At 43.9% G+C, this 21,362-nt stretch overlaps 1 long non-coding RNA gene across 2 annotated transcripts in view; it reads left to right on the top strand.

Moving 5' to 3' along the window:
* LOC126042536 (uncharacterized) overlaps positions 1 to 21,362 on the top strand; it is an 81,675-nt gene that overhangs the window by 20,239 nt on the left and 40,074 nt on the right. For both annotated transcript variants that reach the window (XR_007507212.1, XR_007507211.1), the window contains exon 3: positions 18,000 to 18,227. This is a non-coding gene — a long non-coding RNA (uncharacterized LOC126042536). The remainder of the gene's footprint in view (positions 1 to 17,999; positions 18,228 to 21,362) is intronic.

Genomic DNA, 21,362 nt, shown 5'->3' with positions numbered 1-21,362 from the left:
TGCTAAGTGAAAAGCTGTGCCCAATGGTCCTTGGCTAAAACCTACCATCTGCTCCATTGGTCTTTGGCTAAAGTATGCCACTCACACCATTTTGCTGCCTGTCTGCCACTCAGCCCTTCAGCAGCAGTCAGCAGATATAGGCTGCCTAGCCCTGAAGTCCAGGCATGAGGAATGTATGTGGCTTACTGCCTGTAAGACTGTGCGTGTAGTTTCTCAACTTTCTGACCCATCTGAGCGTGAAAAGTGGCACAAACCATAGATCTGATTTGATGAGGTGGGGAGGTATGAAGAACTGCGTATGACTCCCAGGTCCCTGCAGAATTTTAAGGGTTGCAGTAAAGAGCAATCTATTACTGGGTCTGGACAGCAAGGCCACGTGCCTGGATGAAGAGCCTGGTTGGGAAGATGGCTGTCTTCTCAGGGTGGTTCCTAAGCCCTGTTTTCTTCTGAGGGGATGGGATCTGTTGGGATGTGTCCATTTCCCATGATAAACCCTCAGCACAGCCCAAGGGTCAGAGAGAGACTCCCTGAGCTTGTCCTGCTGTTGGTAATAGGATGCTGAGAGCTACTCTTACCGCTTTTGCTATCCTGCTGCTTGAGATTAGTGGAGTGTATGGCACTTCTTACATCTGCAAATCTGAACCTAAGTTCTGGTAACTCACGCAGCAATGAAAACATAGTTTTCTGTTTCCCTTAGACACTCGCACAGACCTAACAGCCATGGGATAAGCAAGGTATACGCTCATCAAACTGAATTCACAAATCAGTGAGGATAAGGTGAAATGACCCTTAGCTTTTATTAGCTGGCTTGGATCTGCTGACTGTAGGAGATGAGTATAAATAAACCTGGTGTAAACAGGGAAGCGGAGTAGGAATTGCCTGTGAAGGAGGAGCTTGGCAGAAATCCCTGCCAGAGACTATTTGAACTGATTGACTGTGCAGCTGAAACCTGAATTAACACTAATAATGAACACTAGATGAGAAAGCTGTTCTCAGGGACAGCACTGACTAACCTGCATTTTAAACTTACAGTGCACTTCTGCAAAGCTTTCTGTCTTTGTTGTTCTCCCGATAATTTCTTCCTCACCTAACATACCCTGAAAAATGTTTAACCTTCCCCCCCCAAGCACAAACATACGCACTTGAAAATTGAAAAGGGCCTCTCGAAGTTCTTCCTCCCAAACTAGATGTGGTGTTCAGCTTTCTGAAGCACTTGGTGGCCGCTTGACAATTTAAGCTCTTACACGTGGAAGTGGATTTTCAGCTCTGCCAGCCCTCAGTGTGTTGGAGGTGTTCGCACCCTCTCATCACCGGGTGCATCCTCCCTGGGTTGAGGAATAGTCACACAAGGCGACCTCTTTGGGGCTCAGGCGCTCATTTGATTTCAGCAGTTGCTCACATGCAACAAAGCCAAGTGTGGCTCCTGGGGAATTCTGTTGACTTCAGTAGATTTACGCTGGTGTAAATCAGGAGCCAAGTGACAGAAGAAGCCCATATGTTCTCCTGGAGTGCTGATTACAGGGGAAAGGAGCTGGATCAGAAGAAAATGATTGCACCCAGATTGTTTTCAATGTGTTAATGACTAGCTTAAGGCAGCAAATAAAAACAGAATCAGAGGTGATTTATATTTATGCTGAAATCTAAGCAGGTCTGGCCCTAGGCATTTGCATTTGTCCCTGCCTAACACTGTCGCTGACTTAAGACCTCTTGAACTGCAAGGAATTGCTGAAAGAATGAGGTGAAAGCTGACTCATACAAGACAGTGTCAAGACGCTTGAATACAACATAAAGGGGAAGAGGGGGTGTATGTATCAGAAGAATTGGGGGGCAGAGGAGGAATGTTATATTTGCACGGAAGGTACTGCTGTTCATTGGAAATACTACTTTTTTTCTTTTTTTCTAGATCTGGCCCCGGTTCCCTGATTAGCAATAGCTACTCTAGCAGATCTGTCTCACTGAAGTCAAGAATTATTGGGCCATTCCCCCAGGACTCAGGTCTCTTAGGTGTTGTGTCCACTCTAGGGCTTTAGCTGAGCAGGAGGGGAAAAGGGGCTAAGACTTCAGTTATGACTTAAAGAAGTTTTGCAGCCTGTCCTAAGGTTGTTTTTGTTTTGGGTTTTTTCCCAGCTCAAAGTCCATCCCCAAACAGAAGGCTGGTTCCAGAGTAAAAGCAGCATCAGGGTAGCTGGCCCTATGCATAGCCGAAACCAACCATCATCTAGGGCAGCATATTGTTAGTAGAAGGAAAAAGACCATGACCTGTAGCCCCACAAAGTAAGGCTAGTTGCAGCTATTAAGGGAGAAGCTGAGGTGTTTGAGAGCAGCCATTGATATATATTAATAGGAGAGAAGAGCTCCCTTTCTTTCCATAAGCACAGCTTACCATTGCACCTCTTCTTTCTCTGGTGGCAAGAGCAGCCTACCAGACTCTCTGTGGCTGTTTCTGCCTCTCTATCCCGGCTTTGTCACTCCAAAGTTTAGTTTTGCTTATGTTGCTGAAAAGCCTTTGGGTGGGTCTGGCAGTGAGCCTAAGCACCACAGTCGTTAGATCAGCACACCGGGTCTTAGTTCACCCTGCTTGGGTATATCAATGTTGTTCAGGATCACGAAGCTTAGAAATGCTATGTAGCAGGACCCCCTGAGCAGGGAAAGATGCCTGAAGCCCTTTCTACATAGGCAGCAATGCTGTAGCAAAATCAGCATATTAAATGGATATATGCTTTATAAATGGTATAGCCTGTCTTACATTCAAATTCATGTAAAAGAAATAGTGAAGTCTATTCCATTCTTCCTTGCCTGCTCAGCGATGGGTTGTAGGTGTTTCAGTGACACACTGAGTTCATACCACCATTTTACAGCTTCTTGTTAATGCATGCCACAGTCGAAATCTCATTCATGGATGACACTGATCTTATCACAGATATTGATTGATCAGCCTAAGCTAGGAGCATTAGTAATGAGTCTTTCCTGCACAGTTCTTTGATGGCTCTGATGTCTTATACCAGTGGAATAAGCTGGTGTTGGCTGATGTAGGGTGGGTGGTCTCAGTGGAGTTTTTTTTCAACTGAGGCTTCTCTGTGGGTGTGTGAGGATGTGATGTGCAGGTTTGGAGTAGGTATTCTGCACCAAAGGGATTCTTAGTTTCTTTTTCCAGCAGTTTCCACTGAAATCTAAGTGTCTCTTTATTATGAAACAGCTGATCAAAATGGCGGGGCTGGGAGTGGTGTGTGTGAGATGAACTGTTGATATTTGCTGTTTTCAGCTTGAATGACTCTTCCAAATGAAATCTATCATTAATATATTCCATTTTCAAAAGTTAGCCCTGGAAACTGGAGTTTGGGGTATACTGGAACAAACAGAACTGTGGAAGGGAAAGTTAGCTGGTGGAAAGCTTTCTGGTTTTGTGTTCATAACTCTTTTCATTCTGTTTGGGGAATGTGGCAGGAAGCAAGAGCTGGAGTTCCTGGTGAACTGGGAAAGTCATAGTAACCGTGAGTCATTTTAGACGCTTAAGCTTTGTGATCTCCAGATTTCCAAGGTTCAGTTAGAAAACTAAAGGCCATTTCAGGGAAGGGTGACCATATTCTCACCCTATAAGTCAAACCTGTCTGAGCAGGGTCCATGGGCATTCGCTAGTCTTCATGAATCCTGTTTCCCAGGATTCTTTATAATCTGAGAATTTTCCTATGTCAACAGAGCATTAATTGTCCTCGGGCTTTTTCAGAAGGACCGAGTTCTTGATGTATTTCTGTTCATTTGCATACTTCTTTCAACTTTAGTGTACTGTCATCTTTGTGGCCAGGTAAGCAATGTCCTGTGGCAACAGCCTGTTGTCTTCAGTATTATTTTAAAAAAAATAAAAATAAAAAAATTAGCCATGCAGCAGCCCCTGTCAGAAAACTGGAGGACACACACTCAGAGAGCTGTAAGAGACAAGGTGTTGTAAGGGACAGCACCATCTGCTTTGTTGACAGTCACTTGTGCAGGAAGGACAAGGCACTGATTAATTTGTCAAGGACTCATCTTAAGAGCTGTGAAAAGAAGGCAGATAGGTGTAGTCACAATGCACAAGGTGGGGGGGCAATGAGATGGTTGTCAAGGCAAGAGAGAAGGGTGATACGAGCTTTTAAAATGGGGATTTGGACATCTCATTTGGAGAATGGGACAAAGGTATTAAATGACACAGCTTTGCGGCAAGTCAGCGATGAAAGCTGTAAGTTGTTGCTGAGCAGCAGAACATAAGTATAGGTAGTTATGTATGGTGCACAATAAGATATGAAAAAGAAAGTGCAGGCTGGCTGCTAACCCTTGGTTGATTTTTTGTTGTTTTTTTTTTTCTCTCTTTCTTTCTTTCTTTCACTGAAACCTAGGAGGAAAAAGGGCTATGGTAACATCCACTAATTGGCAGTGTTGCTGCCAGGCTCACCGTACAAAGGACTAAAAGAGCAGGAAAGATGAGTGACTGCCAGGAAAATGCAATGGAGGGATAAGACATACCAGTGGTCAATAGGAGAGCTTTCACAGCTGCAGTCAAGTCTGGGCTTTTTCCTCAGGCTCTGTGTTCTTCTAAAGCTACACTATAAAATGTAGGCAAGTCATGTAATTAAGCAAATGAAAACCAGTCTAGAGGCATTTTGGGACTGTCAGGCTGGCTAAAAGACAAAGACAGAAAGTGCTCCTCTCAAAGGAAACTGCTGAAATAGACAGTGTTGTATTTGCAGAAAAGAAGAATTATCTTCTGACAATTGGTGTCAGTACTTTAGATCAAAAGAGAAGTATGACCAGATATGGATGGGAAAGATTCCAAAATTTAGGGAGACTTTTTGGAGGGAAGAGAGTTTCAAGCAGATTATTAATGATCTCATCACTTTTACCAATAGTATAGAAATCACTTTTTAAAGAGTCCTGAGAGCTAATGATTTGTGTTACCTATTGGGTAATTCAAAGTCACCCATTTATGCTGTTAGTTTTCTATGGATCAACAATAAAATAACAGGTGAAGATCCCTGACTTACAACAATTTGATTCTGGGCAGTTCAGGCGTTACTGCTGATGGACAGTTTATGGCAAGGGCCTATTGCTGAAATAAGTCTCATCTGGCATGTCATATTTGAGTCCTCTAGAGAAGCTTCTACATGAGGATAAAGAAGGATGAAGGAATGCTCTCCCATCCTCAGCATTGCATATTTGGCAGTGAAGAGAGTAAAACCGCAAGTGCTATTCCATCCTCTTACAGAGACATGCATATGCAAAAAAGGAGAGCAAAAGTGTATATCTAACTTCATTTTTAAGAACTTCAGACTAAGACTGAGCATACAGAGCTCTCAAGACAGGATGCTTTAAACTGGATGTGCACCTTTCTCAGGTCTAATCCAGTTCAATAGTAGTAAGTGTGAGGAAGATGAGGAAGGGAAAAAGTATTTGAGAATCTACTGCTCTGGAATGCTCACACATTCATTGCCAATCTAAGTTGGCATCATGGATGGTGAGCAGACACATTAATCACAGAACAGGCATAAATTAAAGGAAGCTGCCAATTTTAAGGGCACTGGATGCTTAATGAAATGGAGAATTCCATTTTAAACTTGTTGCAAGCAACCCAGCAGAGCAATACAGCTTGCTCTTCCATGGGCAGGCAAAGAGGGACTGAGGCACAGATCCCTTTCACTTCCTCACAAAGTCTTTACTAATCTCTTGGTTACAATAAAGGTTTGTCTCAGTCATAAACTCCCACTCAGACTATTTCTGAAATACTACCCAGCAGCAGGATTGACACTGGATCTGTGGAGATCTCTGCCAAAGTATAATTGCAGGACTGGGGACTTGTGTTAATCAGAAGTCTGTTCCCAAATATGCAGAAACCATGGAAAGACTCCCAATGATTTCAGTAGCTTTGGATTAGGTCTTCATTCATGCTATTCAGCTAATACATATCAGAGAGATTTCTAGCTGCCAGCTTCGTAGGTTGTAAGATATTAGTGTCCACATGACATGAGGGAGAAGGAGTCATACTCCAAAACTGTGTCAACAGAGAGATACAGCGCTGCCGTGCCAGGGCTCTGGCAGACACCAGTGGTCCCCGGGGCCCTCACCAGCTCTGTAAAAGAGTACTATCAATTTCCTCTTCCTCTGAAGAAGTGCACCAGAAAACACTGTGTGTTTTCCTAGACCCTACAGGGTCATAGAAAAGTGTCCTCTGTCCTCACAGAGTGCTCTGAGCATGCCCAGCAACTGCTGCAGGTGAAGAATGACATTAAGCTAGATAGCAGGAGGAAAAGTGACATTACTGGGCAATATTTTAGAGACATTTTTAAATGATCTGTGGAGAGTGGATTTCATTCTAGGTTCCTTTCTCTATCCAGGTTGTTTGGTTTCGGTTGTTGTCTTTTTTTTTGGGGGGGGGGGGGGGGGGGGGAGGGGGCACTGTGTTTTTTTTTCTTAAATTTGTCTTATTACTTTCTTTCTCATGCTCAGTGAAATTCTAGCTGGTAAAATGCCTCATGAGACATCCCAGACAATTCACCCTGTGTTTTACGTGCTAGTAAAATATATGGATCGAGCCTGCGCAGCTGCTTGCTGTCAGGTCCATTACATCCTGAGCATCCATGCCCCCAAGTGATTTTTGCTGAGGCCTCTTCTCATTCATTGTTGGAGATGACAGATACTGTAGAGAGAGCAGCTGATCCTCATGGAGGCAGGAGTGGAGCTGCCTGATTGATTGTCCACAGTGGACAGGTAGGCACTGAGCTGGTCTGCAGTGAAGTCGTGCCTAAGAGGATGCAACAGGCACTTGAGTTTTGTCTCCGGAGCATTTTATTCGCGTTCCTGGACAATGTGTGCTTTGTTCTGCCTTTGTACCAGATGATATGCTGACAATGGCTAGGGATTTTTTTAATTTTTTTGTTTCCTTTTTTCTGATGTGTTCCTAGAAATTAGAGAGGAAAATGACATATTGGGTTGCGCACTCTGTGTTCTTCAGACAAAGCCAGTTTGTCCTCTGCAAAAAAGCTTGGTGTGTTTTACTGCATCCAGTGTTAAATCACCCAGAAGTACCATCACAAACAATTACACCTTGGCTCTTTCTGTTAAAACAGGGAGGTGAGAGGGTAGACTTTCAGAGCACACTTCTCCTAAATACAGTGGTATAACTCCACAGCTTCAGGCAATTATTGCTGCATTGCAAACAGTCAGTCGATGCAAGATCACAATCAGGGAGTAAGAGTGAGTGTGCGAATGGCACACCCGTGTGACCTGTGCGAGTTGCTGCTCAGCCTCCTATCTCAGAGCACGCGTGGCACCCCTGCAGTCCGGGGGACGCTGACCAGGCAGTGTCGCTGCGAGGTTGCCAAGATGATGCACTTGGCACCGGAGAAGAACGACAGGAGGTGCCACAAAGTTCTGTACTTGTGCCTGGATTTAACATACCAAGCCTTCCCCAGCAGGGAAAGAAGTTGGCATGCCTACAACAGCTAGTACCTCGCTCTGAATAGATGGTACCTCTTACCTTAGACATGCAGCGGGAGACAGCAAGGCCATTTGTGGTTGCACCATTGCCCTCACAGTGCCCATGGAGCGTACAGGCCAGCAGGATCAGTAGTGGCCCCATGGTGAGAAGAATTGTGAGGAGAAGGAGGAGGCCTGGGTCTGGGCCAGCACTGCAAGGGCTTCCTCTTTCACATCTTCTTTATGCGAGGCTGATGATTTAAGCTTGCCTGGAGCAGCACATGGTGTAACTTGACTTTTAGAGCTGGTGTTGAAGTCCAACTCTGTCCTCATAGCAGGATTTTTAAATGACAGGTGCATGTACTTCTGTGAAACCCTCACCCTCAGCTAAGTGGAGCTTGTCATGTGAACAGTCAAAAAGAAAGGCAAGAGAGGAGCTGTTGTCATAAAGCTACCATTTACAAAGCGTGTCTGAATTTGTACACAGTTCATTGGGGCAGCTGATGATTTAAGATCATTGTTCAACTTAAAATGACAGAGAGTTTGGACAAAGTTTAATAAGAGTCTGGCACCTACAGGTAGGGCTAGACAAATGTGAATGCGGGTTCTGACATTAAGGAAAAAATACAGTGTCTAGCTCAACTGAGCACTAGGGTCAAGTATTTCCTTGTCTCCCACTTCGTTACAGCATTAAGGTTTTTAGGTGCAGTGCAAGCAACTGCCTTGTTACAAAAGAGTGCTCTGAACGCTGCCTTTGTGACAGCAAGCCAAGTTACATGGCAGAACCCAGAGTAACACAACATTGTATTGCATCCTCAGCAGACACTCAAGCTGACAACAGTTGTGTTTGTAAGCTTAGAATTGCCCTCCTTGCAGAAGAATCACATGTAAAATAATGAGCAAATTACACCCAGAACGGATCATCTGGAATTCTTCCTTCCCATAGGAAGGACCTCATGAACTAGCAGTGTCATAGTTTAACCCCAACTGGCAATTAAGCACCATGCAGGCGCTCGCTCTTTCCCCCACCTCAGTGGGATGGGGGAGAGAATCAGAAAAAAACCCCAAAACCTCATGGGCTGAGATAAAGACAGTTTAATAGGTCAGAAAAGGAAGGGAGAATAATAACAGAATATACAAAATAAGTGATGCACAATGCAACTGCTCACCACCCGCTGAGTAGTGCCCAGCCCAGCCCTGAGCTGCAGTGCCGGCTGGCGACCCCCCCCAGTTCATATACTGGGCATGATGTCATGTTACGGAATATCCCTTTGGCTCATTTGGGTCAGCTGTCCTGGCTGTGTCCCCTCTCAGTTTCTTGTGCACTCCCAGTCTCTGCTGGCAGGGCAGTAGGAGAAGCTGAAAAGTCCTTGACTTAGTATAAACACTGCTTAGGAACAACGGAAACAGTGTGTTATCAACATGATTCTCATCCTAAATCCAAACCACAGCACTATACCAGCTACTAAGAAGAAAATTAACTTTGTTCCAGCTGAAATCAGGACACAAAGTAACTCCGATCTTCACTCTGGCACTGGCAGAGGGGTGCTGCCAAATTAAAAGCATTTCAGATGAAGTGTGCATTTACTTCCACCTGGGCGGTTCAGCACAACATGGAGTTAGGTGCCATTTACAGCCTCTAAACCAGAAACCTAGAAGTTTTCTTTTCTGACTTGGTGCTGCATGCAGCTCCCCAGATGGCTTCAGCGTAGAAGCATGTTAGACCAGATACAGTTCTGCCTCTGCACCTTCTTTGCAGCAAATCTATGAGCCCAGCTTATTGTTCTGGTAGCTGGAGTTTCTGTGTTTGGATTTTTGGGGGTTGGTTTTTTTGTTTGTTTGATCTCCTGCCCACCCCGGTCATCTGACATCCTGCATTTTTCTGTGTTGTTTTTCCTCATGTCTAAATGTGTTTCAGCAAATCTATTAGTCTCCCTTCTGTTTTGGCAGCTTCAAGTGGTCTGCCTCCCTCACTCCTCAAATTAATAATAGAGTTTGAAAAGAAAGTTCATATTGTTTACTTTCCTTTTATAGCTATCCATTGCATCTACCTTGTAAGCCAATAATATGCCTTCTGTGGCTTCTAATGCGGTAACAATTTGCTGATTATCAAAGGAGTAGTAGCACTTATTTACACTCCCACACACACTGAATCTAGATTAAGGTATGTGAGAAAGAAAATGAAGGTGAGAGAATGGTTGGCTCCTTAATTGGTATGCTATTAAACAACAGAATACAACCCAACCAGGGCCCTTGGGGGGGGGGGGGGGGGGTGATATATATATAAGGGACATAACTGAATATTTAATATGATAAATGTGATGAAATGGACATCTAGAAAAAACCTTAACATTATAGCCTATCACCTTCTAAAATAATCAAAGGAGAGGACAAGTGAAGAGTGTGTTTCTCTTTATGGTTATAGGAAGGGATGAAAAGTTGCCTTTTGTTTCTGACACTTCTCCTTTATAGAGACTTCTGTCTGTCCATTGACTGTTATGCTGTCCAAATGTAAAATGACTCCAGTGACACTTAGCTCCTTTACCACACCAGCTCAAGGAGTACTTTGGAATTTTTTTTCTGTTTTCCCTTCCAAATGAAGAATAATGTTGCCTTTTTGTTCTATATCCTAGGTTTTTCCTTGAGGATGTCTTAAATAGAAGTTCATATTTATGAAGTGATTCTGCTTTCATATCTCCAAGTTCATCTCTTATAACGACCATTCTAAAGCAGTGGTTCTCTTCCTTTGATTCTATTCCATGTCTTAGAATTTTCCTTAAACTTTATTCTTGGAGTCAAGGAATCATGTGAAGATCTCTGTTCTTAGGGAAACACACATTTTTAGTCTCATACAGAACATCTGAAGAATATACCTGCAGTGTATATAGATGCTAGGAAAACAAAAAAGAAACTTGCAAAATAAACCTTGTGGTCTAGTGGTTAATGTGGGGATAAGGAAAAGGGATAATTTATGTTCTTTGAATTATTAGGTTAAGAATGAGTTTTAGGGTTTTGTTTGGAATTAGTTTTGGAGGCACTCCTTTTTGCTTCTAACTTGTCACAGCACAGTACTAATTCTTACTTCTGGGGTTTTTTTTTCTGTCTGAAAGAGCAGAATGAGGCACTTCTATTTATTTATAATCTCCTAAACTGAGATACATAGCCTGGTGTTCTTGGCGGGTTGCATAAAAGACCCATATATGAACCAATAAAGAAATGCTCCCAGATTGATTAGGCACTGGATAAGTCTTAGGCAGAGGAGAGCTGGCCCAAATCCATTTTAAGTTAGGTACAGGTCTGAGTTATGCTTCATCTCTCCCTGCCTTTTCCTGCCTGCAGCTGTAGTCTATTGAAGCTGTTGTCTAGGATACAGGCAGACTTAGTCTATTCAGCTCATGTTTTAAGCGCAGAAAGGAAGGATGGTCTTGGGGCTAAAGCATGACTGTAATGCAGACCTCCTGTGTGGCATTTAACAAGTCACTTATTGTTGTCAGAGCTGCCCTTATCTTGCAGGTGGGAAGGTGCATGTAGTTAGGAGGCACCTTGAAAATGCAGTGATAGAGACCACAATAGGTGAGAGAGACACAACATACTGATGCCGGCATCCTGCATCTACATCCTTCTTTGTGTTGTGTATTGGTGTCACAGGAAGGAGAGTGGGGATAAAAATCTTCCAATTAATTTGCTTACTTCACTCAAGTTTACAACTTGCTCTTCAAGCTTCCCTTCCTGCCCTCCTGGATAGTCCTAGGGACCAGAGAAGCTACAGTCAGTAGCACAGTCCTGGGCCACAGGACACAAAGACCTAGGTCTGTGGCTGTCCGTCATAAAGGGGTGAGAACTGGAAAAGCCCTGTGGTCCTATATGCTATGTCATCATTGAGCAGCTTTCCCTGGCAGTAATGACACAGCCAGCATGCTAGGAATGGGAAGGTCCATGTTTTTCTGCTCATGGGCTTCTCAAGTTTCCCTGCTAGGTGATCGTGGTGAGGAAGCAGGAGCCCACCATTTCCTGCTTGCTTCTGTCAAGGGGCATCACGGAGGTTCTGCTAAGACAGCTTCCATTAGGTCACCCTTCACCCAAGAAAAAGAAATCTCCTATGTCGCAGAACCTCGTAAAACTACCTAAAAGGTGCTACTGCAGGTGATTGATTTCCTTTCACAGCAGAGATGGAGACATAAGATGTTTCTCAAAAGTTTGTGTGGTCAGGCTAGATATGTAGGGGCTTATGCAAGTCGGCCTTTCCCTCCCTTTGATGCAGTATTTTTCTATGGAACGCAAACTAATCTTCAGAGCAAAGCAATTAGCCAGTGTCTCTGGAAAGTGGTGCTCTGCCTGTGAAGAATGGGCATACAGGAAGGACCTGGGAAGACTTTCTCTGAGCTACAGGGCTTTAATCAACATCCTGCACAAGGGAAACTGTGGGAAAACTCTGTATTATTTTGCTCCATTGCTCTAAAGCATAGCAGGGAAAAAAAAGAACAACAAATCCCTAATAATCACAGCTCATAAATTCTTCATCATGTGAATGGCCCTTAGGTAGATACATCCACCCAGGGAGGTATGTGACAGCTTCTAGGCACAAACTGTTGCCCTCTATGCAGCCTACAAATTGCTGTGTACACTGTCTAATACTTTGCTGATGGGCTGGGCTGGTTAACAGGAAAGAGCTCTTGACTGAAAACAGGTCATTTTTCTCCTTCAGAGCAGATCTATTTTTTCATCACCGTGTTTTGCAGTGATTCAGCGATACACAGTTTGCCACGCCAGCATCATTTTCCCTAGCTGTTTAATAACCATGCTCTGAACCAGAGCTGCAGAGTATCTCATTATTCTGCTCCAAAGGTAGGAGAGGAGGGGTAGATGTGAAGAAAAACATCTGTTCCTGAGCATGTCATAAGTAAGGTTATACTGCCAACTGCAGTCAGTATCCCTGCAGCAGCTGTAGGAGAGGAATGAGAAGAGAGGAAGGAAAAATCAAGATGGGAAAACATTATTGACTTTTTCTGCAGCAGTGAGTTTAACCTGAGTTCAATATCATTTGAATTTAAAATATTCAGGAACTGCTGCTTGCTAATCCATTTGCAGAGCTGGATGAAAGCTCCTATCTGTTATCTTTGGAGTGTGTGCAAGATCAGAAAGAGTTAATGCTGGAGAAGTCTCTGCTGGTGTTTCCCTGTGCCTCAGAAAGGAGGCCTCTTGATTCACACGTCCATGAAGGAAGTCAGACCATCTTGAAATGTTATGAAAGCAGCATCCAAGGCAAGCTTTGCTGCTGTGCTGAGGCTGAAATGTCCTTCTGAGCGGTGCATGTACCTAAAGCTTAGGGAAGAAAATTGCAGAGAAAAGCATCTTGCAAAGACACGAGCTGTGGATCAGCTTTCTTAGTTACTACAAAATCTGGAGAGTTTGGATTTTGTTCTTCGCAGTGCCGTTGGCTCTGTTGTGATCTGGTCATTCAGGTCCAGGCGTGCAGAAGCAGCAGGCCAGAGAGGCATTGGGTAATGCTGATGGGATAGCACTGCCATCGGCTGGCGCTGCTGACGTCCCCCTGGCAGGGACCAACAAATCCTGAGGCAGAGAAAATCAATAGGCACTGCTGAATTGGTCAGCTTTGGCGTTTTTTTGTCTCATTTCTCACAGTTTTCTCAGGGGTACAGGTCTGGCCTTAACCTGCTCACTGTAAAAATCCAGGGAAGTACTTGGATATGATACCAGGCCTTTCCAGCTTCTCTACATATATCACACTTAATTTAAAATAAATTTCTAACGGGAATATTTGACATAACATTTTTCAATTGTCAGGGCATTACCCACCACATCCTGTTTCTTGCTTTCTGGAAGTTAGTACCACAGGAGAGCCTGAAAATGACTTTCTTGTAATGGGACTGCCCTCTCTTCACTAAGTTTGCATTGACTTTTCTATCATTTTCAGCAATAAGTTAGAGGACATTTCGCTCCTGCCACTCCAGCATCTGAAAAGGTAAAGCAGTCTGCTTGTGGTATTGCAATGGCTATTTCAGCATGGCTAGAGTTAGTTGAAAAAAGTATTTCAAAGGTGCTCTGAGGATGACTTCATCTTTCAGCTGCCTCTTTAAAAACATTAAAAAAAAAAAATAAATAGGAAGATTCTCCAGAAGTAAATGGGAGAGCTGCTTACCTGGGATATGGAGAAGGCTGAGGTACTCAACAACTTTTTTGCCTCAGTCTTCATCGGCAAGTGCTCCTGCCATACTGCCCAAGTCACAGAAGGCAAAGGCAGGGACTGGGAGAATGAAGAACCTCCCGCTGTAAGAGAAGATCAGGCTCGAGACCATCTAAGGAACCTGAAGGTGCACAAGTCCATGGGACCTGATGAGATGCATCTGTGGGTCCTGAGGGAACTGGCGGATGAAGTGACTGAGCCACTATCCATCATATTTGAGAAGTTGTGGCGGTCCAGGGAAGTTCCCACTGACTGGAAAAAGGGAAACATAACCCCCATTTTTAAAAAAGGGAAAAAAGGAAGACCCAGGGAACTACAGGCCAGTCAGTCTCACCTCTGTGCCCAGCAAGATCATGCAGTGGATGCTCCTAGAAACTATGCTAAGGCACATGGAAAATTAGGAGGTTATTAGTGACAGCCAGCATAGCTTCACTAAGGGCAAATCGTGCTTGACAAATTTGGTGGCCTTCTATGATTGGGTTACAGTGTTGGTGGATAAGGGAAGAGCAGCTGATGTCATCTACCTGGACTCGTGCAAAGCATTTGACACTGTCCGCGTATGACATCCTTGTCTCTAAACTGGAGAGACATGGATGTGACGGGTGGACCACTCAGAGGATAAGGAATTGGCTGGATGGTTGCACTCAAACAGTTGTGGTCAACGGCTCGATGTCCAAGTGGAGTCCAGTGACGAGTGGCATTCCTGAAGGGTCAGTATTGGGACTGGCACTGTTTGACATCTTTGTCAGCGACGTGGGCAGTGGAATTGTGTGCACCCCCAGCAAGTTTGCCAACAACACCCAGCTGTGTGGTGCGGTCGAGACGCTGGAGGGAAGGGATGCCATCCAGAGGGACCTTGACATGCAGGCCCATGTGAACCTCCCGAACTTCCAGAAAGCCAAGTGCAAGGTCCTGCACCTGGGTCGGGGCAATCCCTGGTATCAATACAGGCTGGGTGATGAAGGGATTAAAAACAGCCCTGAGGAGAAGGACTTGGGGGTGTTGGTTGATGAGAAGCTCAACATGACCTGGCAATGTGCGTTTGCAGCCCAGAAAGCCAACCGTATCCTGGGCTGCATCAAAAGAAGCGTGACCAGCAGGTCGAGGGAGGTGATTCTCCCCCTCTACTCTGCTCTCGTGAGACCCCACCTGGAGTACTGCCTTCAGCTCTGGAGCGCCCAACATAAGGAGGACATGGACCTGCTGGAGCGAGTCCAGAGGAGGGCCACAAAGATGGTCAGAGGGCTGGAGCACTTTTCCTATGCAGACAGGCTGAGAGAGTTGGGGTTGTTCAGCCTGGAGAAGAGAAGGCTCCGGGGAGACCTTATAGCAGCCTTCCAGTACCTAAAGGGGGCCTACAGGAAAGCCAAAGAGGGAGCTTTTACAAGGGCATGTAGTGATAGGACAGGGGCTAATGGCTTTAAACTGAAAGAGGGTAGATTTAGGTTAGATGTAAGGCAGACATTCTTCCCTGTGAGGGTGGTGAGGCACTGGCACAGGTTGCCCAGAGAGGTTGTGGATGCCCCATCCCTGGCAGTGTTCAAGTCCAGGTTGGATGGGGCTTTGAGGAACCTGGTCTAGTGGAAGGTGTCCCTGCCCATGGCAGGGGGGTTGGAACTAGGTGATCTTTAAGGTCCCTTCCAAACCATTCTATGATAAACACACCAATGCCCTTTGGCCATGAAGCTATACAGCACAAAAGCAGCACAGTGAGGAAAAAACCACAAGCTTGGGGGAAAACCTGGTATCATTCTGCCTATGTTTGACTTGAGGAAACCTCGTGTCATGATGTGCATTATGTTTTGGCTGCTAGCCTTTTTTTTTAACACCACCAAATAGAGTTGGGGTGAGGGTGAGCAGAAGAGAAGCTAATGGGTGTTTTAATCAGGCAACGAGTACAAAATTAAGTAACTTATGGAATTGGTCATGAGAGAAGCAACCCTGCACGAGAAGGTGGCTATGTAGTTGTTTAGTATAGCTGGAGGATTTGGGAGTAAGTAAGGGTGCTTTTTGTCAAATGATATTCAGCATGTCCAGAACGTTAGTGCTATCATAACACCTGTTAGAGTATTCAAGATGGAAAGTCTTGCATCAAATGAGATGAGCCTCTTTCAAAAGGCCTCTTTTTGTTTTTTAAAGCTTTCAGAAGACTCCTGAGACACCAGCCCAGAAGCCTGCCTCTTTAATAAATGAGAGGCCAAATTTTGTCTAATATTGTCTGTTTCAGAGAAGGTGCTCCTGGCAGATGCTGTTTATTGAAACAAAAGCTTGATGGGTTTTGCTAATGATGGTGTATCCTAGAAATTATTTATGTTCTGGGAATACTCTGAGTTGTGATCTTCTGGTATGAGTTTTTATTGATGGAGTCTAATACCCCGTTATGGCAAATTTATTCTTTCTTTTGAGTTACATATATTAAACCTTTTCTCTGTCATTAGTTTTCCTGTCTTCAAAATGAGAATTAGCACTGCAGGATATTATGGTATGGGTGAAAAGATGAATTGTTACTCTTTAGAAAGGTAATTAACCTCTGAAGGCAGCTGCCAGAGAGTTGCCGTTATAACATCAGCTGTACTCTGTTTCAGTTTTACTCTTCTGCTGTCCTCCTCCAGCTCTCTAAGGTGTGTTGTTTATCAGCGCGGTTCAGTGAAAGCAGGAAGATAAATACCTTCAGCACAACACCTGCAAGAAGCAGAGTTTCAGATCTCTGGCTTTCACCAGAGTGACACCCTGTGCTTTTCTCTCTCCGCATCAGGGCTGTGACCTTGGCGGTGCACCTTAGCGGGTGTCGGCAACCCCCAGTGATGCTGATTAATTGTGCTTGCCCAGTGTTGGGCAGGGGGCTCATTAATTCAAGCCTGTGTAAAGGAAACGGGAGACCCTTAGGACAGGGTCCTTAGGCAGACAAGACCTGCTGGTCTATGTCAGAGAAAGACAGCTTTACAGAAGGCACATTGAGTTTGTGGGAGAGAGAAGGGAGAAAGAGCATCTCTCTGGCAGTTCAGGTTTGAATCCTGATACGAGTGTACTGTAGCATTGATAGAGAAATATTTAGCCTGTCTACAGGCAGTTGTTTGCTAGTAAACAAGAAACATTGTTCCAAACAGAGATGATTAATGGTGACAGAAAAATTTAGGAACTGGGTAGAAAGCTTTATTCTGCCTTGATCACAACTACCCATTATGTCAGTAGGTTCCGACTTTTCAGACTAATGGTAGGTGTACACTCATACAAGCATGCAACTGTGCACTGATCTCGCCCTCAAGGGACTGTGGATTTATCTCTAATGCTGTCAGATTTATTTACAAAAGATAGAGTACATTTACAAATGCTCCATTGTGCTTTGTTGTTTCGAACAGAGTGAAACCTGGTCCCAATGGATATGGCAAAATGGGAAGGAGGTTTTTAAGGCTTTGCCCTCCCAAATCAAGAGGCTGTTAACTGAAACCATTATTGACTTTCTACTGGCATACATGGAAAAAGAAAAACACAGTGAGGATTTCATACAGAATGCCCTGTAAAGAACGTACTTTTTGTTGCCATGCTGGCGGAGTGCTCAACTTTGTGTGATAATGATAGCAATAACAATTATTGTGGTCTTTTGCTATTGTAGTTGTTGTAATGCATGTTTGCCTATTATGATAGTTTGGGCTTCTGTCACCCTTCAGTGACCAAACTGTAGTTTAGCTAGTTTAGCTTTTCCACCAAAAAAGCTAGAAAGATGGTGTGAGATGATCGAGAGAGATCTCAAGTAAGACCCTGCCATGCCTCCTGCATGTCTAACTGGCAATTAGTAAATGCTTCTGATTTTTTCCTAGACACTCCTGTATCCTAGATACTTCTTTGTGTCATTGCCTAGTTAGGCCTGTACATGCAATCTCTAACTCTGGATAGAATGGTCTTGCTAGTTCAGGGCAGATTCTAGAAAGTTTGAGGGCTTTCCTCCCTCCTCTTATGTGTCTGTTGCAGTGTATGTATCCAGATGTGGTGCCACAGCTGTACATCCCTTTGCCTTCCTCATCCATAATATGGTTGGATCTTTATGTACATGGGCATGTGAATCTCTGCAGAAAAAGCAAGACTTCTTTTACAAAAAAAATTCTGCTTATATAAGAGGCGCATTGTCCTCAGCAGATAGAAAGCTCTCTTGAAAACTGGGTGCTTCAGTAAGATATCCAAATGCCAGACTGAGGGAATTAAATTACCATTAGTATACAGAAACTAGGTATGCACCCAAACAGCACTTGAAGCTTTCGGGTATGGGTAATTGCTGTTGCATGAAAGCGATTGTTTCTAAAAGTAGAATTAACTTACTCTGTTAGTGCTTTTTATTTTACTGTTTATATTGCAGTAAAACATTAAATGATGCATCTCGTGAAGTGCGATGTTCATTTGGATCCATGGGTTACAGCCTCCCACAGTCAATGGGAGTCTCTGCACTGATCTTGGCCGGCTCTGGACAGGTGTATGCAGAGAAGACTGGCTTTGTCTCCAGAGCGCTGAGCAAGCTGCACCTCTCTTCTGTTCTTGAGAGCTAAACTCACACAGTCGTTCTCCTCAGGTTCTTGTTCCGCTCCAGGTAGGAAGCAGATTTCATATGTACATCCTTACATGCCTATGCAATCCTTGCCTGGTAGTAATGCTTTGTAAACAACCTTCCTCCCCCAGAACGGTGGTTTCCTAGAGCTTTGAGAGCTTTTGCAGGGGAAGCGTTTCCTCCCAACAAACAGTATTGTATGTCCTGACAAATGACTCTAGTAAAAGAATTGTGAATTTGTGTGGGTTTGTTTCTCTTTGCTACCTCTGCTGCTTGAACTGTTCTCGGGAAGGTCAACTGACCTTTATCGAGCCCTGGCTGTTGGAAAGATGGTATCCATAAAGAATGTACGTCAAGCAGCCAGCACTCTAGCATGAGTGTTTTAACATCTGACCCCATCAGTACAAATAGTGTAAGACAGAGAAGATACTTTTTTCCTAGAGGAGAGCAGCTTCCAAGTGGTGAACCAGATAGTGTGTAAAATATCATATACATGCGATCTAGCTAGGTAAACACCAGAAGCATAATGGATCCAATCCTTCATTTAGTCGAACAGAACAAGTCTTGCTGCCTGTTTTGTTTTTTCACTGTATATATGACCTGTATTGCTGTCTGGGCAGATGCAAAGGTTACTAATCTCCTGCTATTGTCTAGGCTTGTTATGATCTCACTTGCCCTAGCCTCTAAAGGAGAAGTACCTCAATTAAATCATGAATGTATGGAATAGTAAAATGAAGGCTGATATCAGGGTTCAGGCGTGTAATGCATACTTTTGACTTCTTGTGAAACTGGACACACCATCATGTGCTCCATGTTGACCAGAGTTCTTAACAGCACTCAGCTTGTGATTCTTCCATATCATGATGGAAGTGTTTTCCCAGTTAAGTGCTGATGAAATATCTAAGGTAGTGTATACTTAATACACTCTGTGATGAGAACTGACCTAAAGGTGGCAACATGCTAGTCTGGGCCTTGAGTGAATACAGTGAGGCTTGGGGTAAATGAAGTGCTTCATCAATATGCTTCCTTTTTTTAATCCATTACTTCTTTTTCTCAGGCCAAAGAACATGGCCCATATTAAGCCAAGTATAATACAAACATGCACATTACTGCAGTAACCCTTTGTCCACCTTAGGGATTTTACCATGTGAGCTGTCACGCCAGCTAAGCACGCAGTGTGCCACAGGCAAACATCGATGGGAAATCCCAGTTCTTTACTGTGTTTGAGAGAACAAAAATGGGGACGGCCCCTCCTTGGGGCGGGGAAGAAGGCTCACGCATCAGCCCAGTGTCTTGTAGTTTTTAAGTTTGCACAATATATTAAGTATGGCACTTCACTCTCTTAGTAATAGCGTGGCTTTCTGCTCATTCTGAGGGGTGTTTACTGCACTCTCCTTGAGTTTTTTATGTTTGTCTCCTTGGGGAGAAACACTTGAAGTTTTGAGATGGACTAGGTTTAGTACCATCTAACATCTTTTAAAAGAATTACCTCTTTCTCTTTGAACATTGAAACTTGGATCTTATGATGTATCATTAATACAGGGAGAGAACAGGCATACCCACTTAAGTATCTCTACTTTCCCTTTTGTGTAGTACATCCAAACGTACTTCTGTTTCATACTATATTCATAACTGACCTAAAATTAACTTCAGCTTTTGCTGTTGCACATTGTTACTGAGTTTAATGGCAGAAACAGTCATCTGCATTGATTGTTTGGGGTTAAAGCTCTTCTACTCCCCTTTCCAGCTCCCTGGTTCAGCCAGTGCTTTGCGTCTGTCCTGTGACACTGGGTGTCACATGAGTTGGCTGTTCTCAGAGATCTGGAGGGGCAAATTCAAATCACTCTGTGGAATTTTCATTTTCTTTGAAAACTAAAACATTTGCCTCCTCTGTGCAGAAGGTGGTGTTCAGTAATTTTTTTTTTTTTTTTTTTTTTTTTTTTTTTTTTTTGAGGAAGATTAGGTCTGGAACTACAGTCTTAGGTTTTGCTCATACCCTGTTGTTACACAGGTGTAACACTGCTAAGTGCTCTGCCCAGAAGGTAGGGACCGAGTCAGCCCATAAGCGGATGTGGTCCCTGGGAAAAGGGAAGAGGGAAACAGCAATGCACCTGAACTGGAGACTCTGAAGAAGTGAGTTTCTTCTCATTTCCTCACCCAGGGTACTCCTCAAGAGTTTACTGAAGCCTTTGTCCTGCAAATAAGGCAAGGCTAAATGCTTTAGGCAAGAGATGGAAATAAATCACTGAGGTTTAAAACTTACTAGAGACCAGCACTTCTCTGGCTAGAGGCTGATTTTCAAATAAAGATGTTATCAGCATCACAAATATGTTACTTTTTATATGCTTTCTGCAGGGCAGCCATTTTATCAAACACGGGAGGGATGATAAAGCCAGACAAATTGTGCAGTAACAGCTGTACCTAATCAAAGAAATGGGGAATGTAGAATTCAGTGATGAAGAAAATCACAGTCAATATGTCTGGAAAGGACCTATGGTCGTCACCTGGTGGTGTCCCTGCCCTGATGATTACATGTATATGTTAGCTAGCTTACTCAGTTGCTAAAGGAGACTTCCATTTCAAAATCCTGCTCAAAATCTGTGTACTTTAGGATGGTTTGGATCCAAACCAAAGGTACCAAGTGTTATTTATGTTTTGATAGGCCAAGTTAAGGTCTAAAACTCAAACACTGCAGATTTCAAAGACATGTTCATATCTGGGCCATTTGTTTCTTGTCTGCTTTAAGTTATTTCATTTCTGTTTGATGTGAGCAGGCTTGACCCATGCTCTGAGCCAGTTGGCAGCCATGCTGTTGTATTAGCAGAACACCAAATTTAAGACGATATATCCAACTGAGTCTCTGCACAGCTTCTAGTGAGTTGGAAGAGCTTGCATGTGCTCACCTGAAAAGGACTAGCTGAACATACTCTGATCTCCTTTTGAATGACAGTCATCAGAGATCTCTGTCTCTATTAAAGCACAAGCTATTGCCTGTCCTGCTGTGCAGCATCCTGGGGGCAGAGTTTTCAGGTCTAGGGAACGTAATCCTCTAGTAGATTTTCTTCTGCCTCTCAGCAGCATTGCTGGGTTTTGGTATGTTATGGCATGGTGGGGGTGAATTTGTTCTGGGAGGCCTGTTAATTTTTCTTTTTGTATAGGAGTCAGACAGGTCCTTGT

The sequence above is a fragment of the Accipiter gentilis genome, chromosome 9, assembly GCF_929443795.1.
Source record: "Accipiter gentilis chromosome 9, bAccGen1.1, whole genome shotgun sequence".
Lineage (NCBI taxonomy): Eukaryota > Metazoa > Chordata > Aves > Accipitriformes > Accipitridae > Astur > Astur gentilis.
The sequence above is the reverse complement of the archived record's forward strand: the minus strand, read 5'-3'. Positions and strand labels throughout refer to the sequence as shown.